General features: G+C 39.2%; 1 protein-coding gene across 2 annotated transcripts in view; it reads left to right on the top strand.

Moving 5' to 3' along the window:
• The first annotated feature begins 7066 nt into the window (after positions 1-7066).
• Positions 7067-10571, top strand: part of aff3 (AF4/FMR2 family, member 3) — a 33128-nt gene continuing 29623 nt past the window's right edge. For both annotated transcript variants that reach the window (XM_017704643.2, XM_017704642.2), the window contains exons 1-2: positions 7067-7106; positions 7522-7817. The gene's annotated coding sequence lies outside the window, so the exon portion shown is untranslated. The remainder of the gene's footprint in view (positions 7107-7521; positions 7818-10571) is intronic.

Here is a 10571-nt window from a genome sequence, read left to right as displayed (position 1 = left end):
GGCCCTATAATTATTCAGTAAAATAAATAAATGAATTAATAAACAGAGCGAAGAAGTGTAGGCCCATCAGAGTAAACAGCTGCTCTCATCCTGCCCTTATAATACAGGTCTTTTTTGTTTCTTTTCTTTTATTGGTCCTTCTGCATTTCTATAGCTGTCCGCAAGGTGGTGCTGTGTAACCTACTATTACACACTGGGGCATTAGACGCTGGGAATGCGGTCCTAAATATGATTTCAAATAGCCTTATTTGGTGTTAAACCGCAGCAAATTGTCTAAAGCTAAATGTGCTGTGTTGACTGTAAGAGGCTGAGGTATTTTAAGTGAAAAACATCCATAAAACATCATGGAATCAATGCCTGAGAAAATCCCTTTCTGTACAGTTTATGTCACTGAGTCTACAAACAATACCTGCTTAAATGTCAAATCAACCTGGGCATAGGTTGAATGGTGATTGAATCTATTACTTAAAGGAAAGAATTAAAAGGGATTTTCAAAAATTTGCATAATTCAATCATGGAAATGGAAATGAAGTTGTCCAGAGTGGTTTGATGTAAAATGATTCATTGTAGAGAAATTTACTGACTGATTTATTTACAGTGGTGGTGAAAGGAACAGTGTTTGCAACACCAATGCAGCCATTTGTTTACTGTATAATGTATTTACATGTTACACAAAACAACCAGGGATTTTACATTGGGGACTATTTTGCCTTACAACACCTCTCCATCATGAATGGATAAAAATAGGTTTTAGGCCAAAACTTTATCTCAAAACTAATAATAAAAAAATATCAGAGCCAGACAGTATATTTGTAATGATTTAGTTTAATACCTGTCTGTGAGGGAGCTTTTAAAGGTTTTAAACTCAGACACCTGGTTCCTATAACCAGTTCAACAGTTCTGGCTCTAGTGGAATTCATTTTCACACACTGTCTTGGACAGGAACCTGCAAACTAGAACTCTCAGTTTGGTGTAGATTTGATTCTCAACTGAAAAAGTGAATGATCTGTATAATAAATAATTGATTTGATCCAAATGCAAACACCATTTCCACATAAAATTTACTAACATGTATTACATCTACATTAAATTATTGCCAAAAGTAGGTCATGGTAATGTAATATTGTATCTGTGTAAAAATGAAGTTCACATTTGAATCAAGTGAATGCAATGTATTGCTTTTTTCAGTGCACAGCATCACCTGACCAGCTACCTAGAGGAATCTAAGGTCCCAGCGGGTCACCATGGATACCAGTGGAGGTTCAAGGATCATCTCCGGGGTGTTGAGGTGGGAGAGCTTGCACTCCGGAGGCTGGCAATGCAGAATATCATGTGTTAACAGGCCTGCCATGGGACAACCCACAATCCCTCAGGTCAGTCATCACCAGGAGTTGTAACCAAGAGCACTCCTGCAACGACTTCCTCTTAATACATGCCCGAGAAGCTTCTTGTCATATTCACTGTTTAACCTCATCTTTGAACTCATTAACATGTGTCTGCCTTGCTATTAAAGAGCAGCCACACACCTTTTATAGCCACTGTTATTCCCACAAAGTTGGACTATATTTGTGGCCATATTTGAATGTTTTATTAATTGTGTATCAATAATGAAGGTATGCATTTGCTCTGGTTGTCTGTAAGTTAGCTTGTCACAATCATGAAATCTTAGCTGATTATTCACTACATAAACAAATAAAAGTCAATTTGTCTGTCTTTGTATGGTTGTATGCAACTACAGAATAATAAGTCTAAAGTTGGTAAATTGGCTAATCAGCTGTGTGCTTTCTATCTGTCAGTACTTAAAGACACAGCTTAAGCTCAAATAAACAAACGTTATTCAATGTAACGCCCGGAAACAAGGAGGCGGATGCATACGCTGAGATAAGTGACTTTTATTGAGGGCAAATCCAGGGTCGTGGTCATGACAATCCAGGTTTATATATCCAACACGAAGAGCAAGAGAGTCAGACATAACGAAACCTCAAAACAAACAAACAGTTCCAACAGAACAAACAATACATCCATCAAGCATGCATGCATCAAACATACATCCAAACAAAGACCTGCAACCACACCGGGGAAAACACAGGGCAATACAAGAGGGTAAATGAGGGACAGGTGGAAACACAGGTGAAGACAGTCAGGGGTGGAGTCACGAAACAAGGGGGCTGGACTAAACCAAAACAAAGAAAACAGGTGGACTAGACAAAAACACATTGCATTTTTTCTATTTTTTTCCCCTTACAGTCTTTTGCTTCAACACAATGGAAGACACATGTTGTGCCATAAACACATGACTGTGAGAGCTAATAACTGTGGAGAACTGCTATCAGTTCAAATAATTGTGATCATCTATTGTAATAGATGTAATAACATTATTGTAATGTTATTGTAATACAATAACAATATTGTAATCTGTAATAACAGTGACAGGCCTATGGTTGGGAAATAGCTAATACCTACACTCTTAAAAATAAAGATACCAAAAGTCATTTTAAAAAGTAATTTTGAGTGAATAACTACATTTGGTTCCCTAAAGAACTTTTCTATTGAAGATTCTTTAAAGAATCTAATTTGTAAATATGATGGGCAAGTGTAATAAACCTCTTCAAAGTTTGAAAAATCTCCATGTAATATAAGGCTATATATCAGTTTACATCAAGTTTTTTTTTTTCTTGGAAACATATGTCCAAGCCAAAACCTAGACTATTGCTGACTTTCAGGTTCTTTTATCAAACATTATATTAATGTAACATATTTCATTAATGTGCATCTATCTGCCATGTTTGAATCACATACATTCAAAGCACCATTCACCTTTCACTGCATTTAGGAACGTTTATTTTTAAGAATGTACTTCCTGTGATTTAATGTGATGTGGGTACATGAGTGCACATGTCCATTTGTAAAAGCAAATGAAAGGGTGTGAGCATTAGTATTGATTTTTATCACTATTTTATGACTGCTCTTCTCTCTGATTTATCAAAATGCAATATTCTGCACCCTCATGTGTAGGAGATGTAATAACACCATAACTCAAAATCTCCTACTGACTCCCATAAACAAATACACATATAAACCGGCATGCACCATTAAACACAAACACTAACACAGTGTCAGGGGCTTGATGCAGGCTCTCTGGTGTAGATGTGTCATCCTGCAAACTCGCTTTGCATTCAAATAAGATGCTTTACTCAAGTCTCAACACTCTTCTACCATTCTCATAGATTCATATGGTCTTTCAGAGAGCTTTCCCTCTCTCTCTTTATCTCTAATCATTTTTGACCACAGTTTCTTGGTTTCACTATGTGATTATTTTCCTCTCCAGGTGTGGTTCTCTTCTGTGCGCAGTAGTGTGAATAAAGCCTCAGAGGTCAAAAGCAGCATATGCTCTATTTGAACCTGTATTTGAATTATGAAACTCTGCCAAAGAGAAGGGGAACATTGCTAGCATAACATCTGTACAAATACGTTGTGCAATGGCGAAAAAATCACACATGTTCCTTCTTGGTTTCTGAGATAGAATTCTGGCATCTTCTCTCTCTCTCATCGCTGTTATAAGGTTAACTATAAAAATGAAACAATTCTTCCTGTAATATCATAGTTATAGCATAAAATGTGATGTAGTAGGAGTGAATGTATTCAGATTAAGGTGGTTTAGTTTGATGTCATTTACCTTCTAGGAACTGTGATATTGCTCAGTCTCATAACTACATACCCATTATATTATATTTGTGGGTAAGCAGTTACCACATATATTCCACCTGGGATTGCATAGCAGTGACCTAGCAACATCTTAGCAACCACCTGGGATACAACTGCTATGGCTTAGCAACACCTTAGCCACTACCTGGGGTACCATAGGTTAGGCGTACCAACACCTTACCAATCACCTGGGATACTAAAGCAACTGCCTTGCAACCGCCTAAAAACCATTAAGAAACACCTTAACAACAAGCTGGAATACAATAGCAACCTCATAGCAACACCATCGCAGCTACCTGGATTTACTGTGTACATACATAATTTGGTAATCGAAAACAATCAACGGTGTTCTACACTTTGAAATAACCATTGAAATAACCTTTGAAATGTTATTTGTTGTCTTTGTCATGCCAACTTGGCAAAGTTTGTTCATGCACTTTCCTTTTCCAGTTATTAATAATATTTAATAGTACTTGTTCATGTGTGTCTTCAATAGTAAGCCATCATGGTGGCACCATGAGAACAGTAGTATAAACAGGTCAAGGCACCAGGGCTCATTCAGATGGAATCAAATCATCATCATCAATAGCATCACTTTTCCAGAGTGATTTCCAGAGAAAATAAGAGTAAAATGAAGACACGTCAAGCAGAAAGGGGGAAATTTGAGATAAACTGTTCATACTTTCATTATTTTGTTGTCCTGTGAAGTGCTATGTTGAATTTAACATCTCCCAGGACTCACACTGACTCACACTGTCCGACTCCTCTTCGGCTTCACTGTAGTCAGTGAGAAATCAATACACAGACAAGCAAGTTGTGTCTCAGGCAGCCTCTCCCGACACATTCATACGCTCCAGGCATTAGTATTCTGTTTACTACTTGTTTTTCTTTTTCCATTTGAGTTACAATAAGCATGTAATGCCTGACAACATCCCATAGATAAGAAGACTCTTCAAGTACTTGCATTGGCTGTATATATGCAAGAGTTTGTAAATATTTGCTCATCTAATATTTCTCCTGAAATTGAGGTTATTAACAGGGAGCCACGCACCCCCTAATCCCCCCCAAAAATAAATAAATAAAAATTTGTGAGGTCGGGTATTGATTAGTCGGAACTAATTAGTCAGGAATCAAAATGCCACTCCAGTTCATCTCATATGTATTGGATTGAGTTCCATCACTCCAGAAAACACAATTGCACTCCTCCATATCCCAAAGCTCAGGGGCTTTGTCCCCCTTTTTCCAACACTTGGCATTGGGCATGGTGACATCAGGTCATGCGTGGCTTCTTCAGAGCATCCCATCCTGTTGGTATTGCTATTGTGTAAAGATTACGTAAACCATGTGTGCAAATGAACAGTCAGCAGTGGGATGCACCTCAAAGTAGAATTCACTAAACAGCAGAGATGCCTGGATCCTTTGGCATAAATTATATGTACTCTACAAAAATATCTTGTGCATCACCTTCTCTCAGGTTTGTTTTCTGTTTCTTAGCCAGTCGTATCAGTAAGATAACTACTTTTTTGGATTTCAGGGAAGTAACTGGCAGCCTGTTTCCTATTGCTTCATTTTAACAAGAGCTTTGAAACTGAAAGTTGGTGCCATATTTAGAGGATGCAATGAGCAACAGATCTGGTGTTGTTGAAACACTTTTCTTACTTTATTTTCCTAGTTTTCTTTACATTTGTGAAGAGAAACAATGCAAGGAAAGAACCCACACCCATCAAAGATTTCCCTTATGCATTACATTAACATTCACAGCACTTAGGAGATTCAGGTTCAGATTCAGATTCCTTTATTGATCCCAGGGGGAAATTGCAGAATTGATATTTTTATGCAGAGCAACATACAGGAGTGCTTTATTGTCCTGCTGATTCATAGATGCCCTTTAAGTCCATAAGTGTCAAGACACTCACATAATTAGTGAATTCAGCTGCTTTAAGATGCTAAATCAAATGTGCAATTGTATTAGTACAGCTTGTATAACCTCCATAGAAATGCATTGATGCACATGAGTCTTGTCATGATTGGCATGAGTCATGATGCCAATGCCAAACTTCAGCTAGAGGGGCCTAAATAACCCCAGCAGTGGACTGTGGAGCAGTGGAAGTGCGTTCTCTGAAGTGATGGCGCTCCATCTAATAGCTTTGGGATGAGCTGGAATGGTGTCTGCGATCCAGAACTAATCATCCATACCCTTGATTGCAGAAAAAACTTTGGATGAGCAGGTGTCTACAAACTCTTAACACACAATACGCAGAGTCTTCTGTTTTTATTATTCTTTTGTGCCTTATTAATGTATCTGTGTATTGTCTGTGCTCCTTTTCCCTACTTCTACTGATTGTATATTGTCTTGTTTTTAATAAAAAAGAATGCATACCTATTATTTTAGTGGTTTAGTAGTAGTAGTTTAGTAGTAGGTCATTCCACTTATTTATTAAAAATGCTTATACCTCTAACTCTTATTTCACCACAGTCTGTATACACTCTGGAGCCAAATGTTTTAGACACTTCTCCTAGCAACACCTTAGCAACCACCTGGGATAGCATGGCAATGGCCTAAAACCACCATAGCATCCATATGGGATACAACTGCAATGGCCTAGCAACACCTTTGCAACCATGTGGGGTACCATAGCAGTGGCCTAATGACACCTTAACAGTCACCTGAGTTATTAAAGCAACTGCCTAGCAGTACCTGGGATACAGTTGCAATGGCTTGGCAACACCTTAGCAACTACTTGGAATACAGTTGCAATGGCTTAGCAACATAATAGCAACCCTAAAACCACATCTTAACAAAAGATGGAATATCACAGCAACCTCATAGCAACACAGCTACCTGAAATTGAATCGTTTAGTAATCAGAAACACTCAACAGTGTTCTGCAGCTACTTTTGGGCCGTTATTGGCTGGCTTTGTTAAGACAACTGTTCGTTCATGAAATTTCCCTTTCTAGTTCTTAAAAATATTTAATAGAATTTGTTCACATGTATTTTCAACAGTAAGTCATAGTTCCCTGACTGTATATTGTCTTGTTTTTAATAATAAGAAGGGAGGAGGATGCTCCTCAACAGTGGTTCACTCTTACCCCCTCCCCTCCAGCACTATTTGCTACAGTCCTGACGCTCTGACAGTGCAGGATTCTCTCAGGAGTGGAGGAGATAGGAGGAGCTGATAGAAGCTGGAGAACGTGATGAGTTAAGAGGAGTTGAGGAGGTGGTTGGAAGTGATTGGAGTTAATAGGAGATGCCTCCGCCCATCGCGCGCTCCGCTGCTGCTCTTTGCCCTGGAGCGCCTTTACGCACCGCGATGGAGAAGTACAGGCACTAACAGCATCATGCGCGCTGCTACTGGAAGACAGGGAAAAGCTCTTTTACATGTTTTCATACGCGAAACAGGTAAGCAGAACTTCTTTTACGTCGCATTAGTCCGGCTACCTTTTTTGGCCGCTGAGACTGAAGTTACTTGATTATTTCAGAACATGTTGTAGTGATTGATAATGGCATTTCTTATTCGTGCACATTCCCCGTGCATTAAATATTATTTACATCAGAGCGCTGACGTGACACCAGTTGCTTCATTTTGAACTTGCGTAAAGCTCAACAGAAGTGCTCGAGTGTTTGGTTCTGCTGATGCTGAATGGGGCTGCGTGAGCGCCGTCTGAGGGGGCTGAGGTGTCGCTGCTGGGTTTGTCAGTTGAACCGTTTTCCGGTCGCTGCAGTCTCAGTCTTTTCGGTTTTGCTTTTGTGGCCATGCGCGAAATATTCAAATCACAATATTCAAACTGAGACTTCCTCTGCTGTGCGTGCGCAGGGCTGCTTCAGTGTGCGCCGTTATGAGCCCCAGCTCGAGGGGTTACATCATGAGCAGCAGTGCAGCGCGCTAGCGGCCGGGCCTGGCCTGAGTCTGGACCTTCCCATAGAGAGCCAGGGCTGCAGAGCAACTTTCTGCGTTCTGGACTGGACTGGAACTTTGCTCAGGCTGGTTTGGACAGCTGGATATGCAGGCAGGTGCTGGCTGGAGTGAGAGGAAGAAGAAGAAGAAGCTGAAGAAGGGTGCGAAAGGTGCTGGATCACACCATCAACCCTGATAAGGATCTGCTTGAACAAGTGAGTGACCAAAAGTTTAATGCACAAAGAAAAAGACGCATCATTTCCACATTGAATAACAAGTTACATCAGCAGAGTTTTTGGCCAGTGAGTGAACTGAAAGGCAAAATTGTGTTGATGTAACGAACTTTATTCAAATTGTGTGAATCCAGTAAATGCAAAGATACCATGTATCTCCCTCTCTCTCTCTCTCTCTCTCTCTCTCTCTCTCTCTCTCTCTCTCTCTCTCTCCCTCTGTCTTTCTCTCCCTCTCTCTGCCTCTCACTCTCTCACACATACACATTCACTACTGTAGTGACACCAACATAGATGAGTCATTCTTTCAGACAGGAAAAGATACAGTGAGACGGACAAATACAGCTGTTGGAGGTGTGTAAGAGAGATGGAACGAGATGAGTTTATGTCAGCATGCTTGGCACACTCGTAGCAAGACGTTGGGAGAGACACCGCAGTGCCCAATAATATTATGATTAACTTCCTCATTATGAGGCTCATCATCTGTTGTTATTGCTTGAATTGCAGTCGGCCTGCTTTCAGCTTTTTACCACCGCTGTGCATGATGTGTTACTCGCTGGTGTGTTTGTAGTAGATAAGCACAGATTGACCGAAAGAAGAGATGGTAGTGTTAGATATGTGCTAGTTATTCAGTGTAGTGTGCTCTTTGGACCTTTAATGTGATTGTCAACATCAGGACAGATTGAAACAGAGACCACAGGAAGTAACAAGTCATAACATTTGTTTTGTTTATTACTAAAATCATAAGTCATCGCTCATCATAAGTCAGGTGTTTACATGACCATTTTCCAACTGCTCTTTATTCTCTAGAATTAAACAGGCTGTTTTTGTTTTGAGACTGATCTATATATGTGATCTCTGTTGTGATTGGCTGCCCTGAGTTGTGCCTCATTCAAAAAGCAGCACAGGATGAAACACTCCATATACCTTCAGCTTGATGGGCAGGGAAGAACTGCTGTACACTGAACAGGGTAGTGTGTAAATGTTTAAACTTGTTCTTTGTGACATCATAAAAACAAAAAATTCAAAATGGGCTGTTTTGCAGCTTTGTTTCCAAATAAGTACTGTATGAACTAGGAAGTTAACAGTATATTACATATTTTTTTACCAGTAGATCAGGGTAAATTACCCTTTTGCCATGCAGTATTCTAATTGAATTTAATCTTTCATATTACATTCATTGAAGTAGTATCTTCAGACATATAAGAGTGAGGTGTGTTGAATTAGGCTTTGAACTAAGCTTCATTCAAGTGTTGAACAGTATATGTTATTGTACGTTGTACACACATGCACTGTGTGTGAGCTATCTTCTGTGTATACTCTGTTGCAGTATCCCTACGTCTTTAGTGTACTCGGTGTAGTCTGTGTGTCGTATCGTCTAAGCCACTTCTCCTTCTGGGTACATTACACTTCATCATGTGCAATATTTATAAGAACTTTATTCTTGTAATAACATACTTGCACAAGAAGCATTAGCATTTTGGCATATTTTTCGACATAATTTGAAAATGCCAGCTGCCATTTACACTGTGTCAAAATGTGATGATGAACAGACTAATAGAAATGGTTTAAAAAGACTTAAAATAATTGCTACATTAACTTCCACTGAAAGTTAAGAAAGTTTTTTCCTGCTCCTGTAAAGTTACATTTTTGGAGCTTTTGTTCTGACAACAACAATATGCTTACATCAATATTTATGAAGCAAATGCACAGTAATACAAATTACACATAATTAAATTGTAAAGACATAAACAGTCACTCAGAGGAGTTTGACATGGAATGTTCTGTTCTAGAGAAACTTGTAGTAAGAATTGTTCGCAGTGGTGGGAACCAGACATCCAAAGCATTTAACATCTAAAAGCCTCTAAAAGTTATTACATGAAATGGTTATGAATACACTTTCTGATGCCTGGGACATTGTTTTACAATATTTTTGTGATAAGGTTTTAGTCTAAAATGTGCTTTTAAAAGGTACATTGTACATAGTGGAGAGGTACATACACTGCATTGTAATGCAAAATCCTCACAGAAAACTTCTTTTCAGATTTGGCTGGTAGTTTTGGATAGTAAATAAAATGGTTAAATTTGTGTTATCCTTCTGACCCCTGGATCCTATCACCACCATTCTTCAACATTATTAAATAATCTAATGATTTCAAACTTTCTTACTTATGCAGAAGCACCTGCTTCTTCAAACAGGTGGCTGCTAGCAGTGTGTTCACTTTAAGAGAGCATACAGACAAGACATATAATCTCAACAGCTGATGAGTGGATGATTTGAAATGTAAGCCCAGCCCAGTTTAGTCTTCATGCCACCTCCCCTCAGCCCTCATTGAGGACTGTGAAGTTTAACTGAGAAAATGCTTCAGGAACTTATAGCTATAGCTTTGAGTGGTGGTAAGATGCTGAGCTATAAGTGTGCTGGATGTGGTTTCAAGCTGTGTGGGTGCTGCAGTGGTACTGTACGCATGTGCTTATCACGTCTTTCACAAACACTGCTACCACTATCCAGCACTCACCTTGCATACACACTGCTCTCTGTTACTCAGCTGCATTTGTGTGTGAACTTGTGGTTTTGTACAAACTGTGTGTGTGTATTGTGGAAAGGCTTTTTTCTAAATAAGGCTCTTACTGTGTTGTTCACACAGGTAAAACAAGACTATTTCCCCATTGCTCAAAATATTTTGGTAGTAAGGGCAAAACTAAGAGTAATGTTTATTTCATGATGTGGGTGGGTGT

Source organism: Pygocentrus nattereri, chromosome 6 (genome assembly GCF_015220715.1).
Source record: "Pygocentrus nattereri isolate fPygNat1 chromosome 6, fPygNat1.pri, whole genome shotgun sequence".
Lineage (NCBI taxonomy): Eukaryota > Metazoa > Chordata > Actinopteri > Characiformes > Serrasalmidae > Pygocentrus > Pygocentrus nattereri.
Note: the sequence above shows the minus strand (reverse complement) of the source record. Positions and strands in the feature narration are given on the sequence as shown.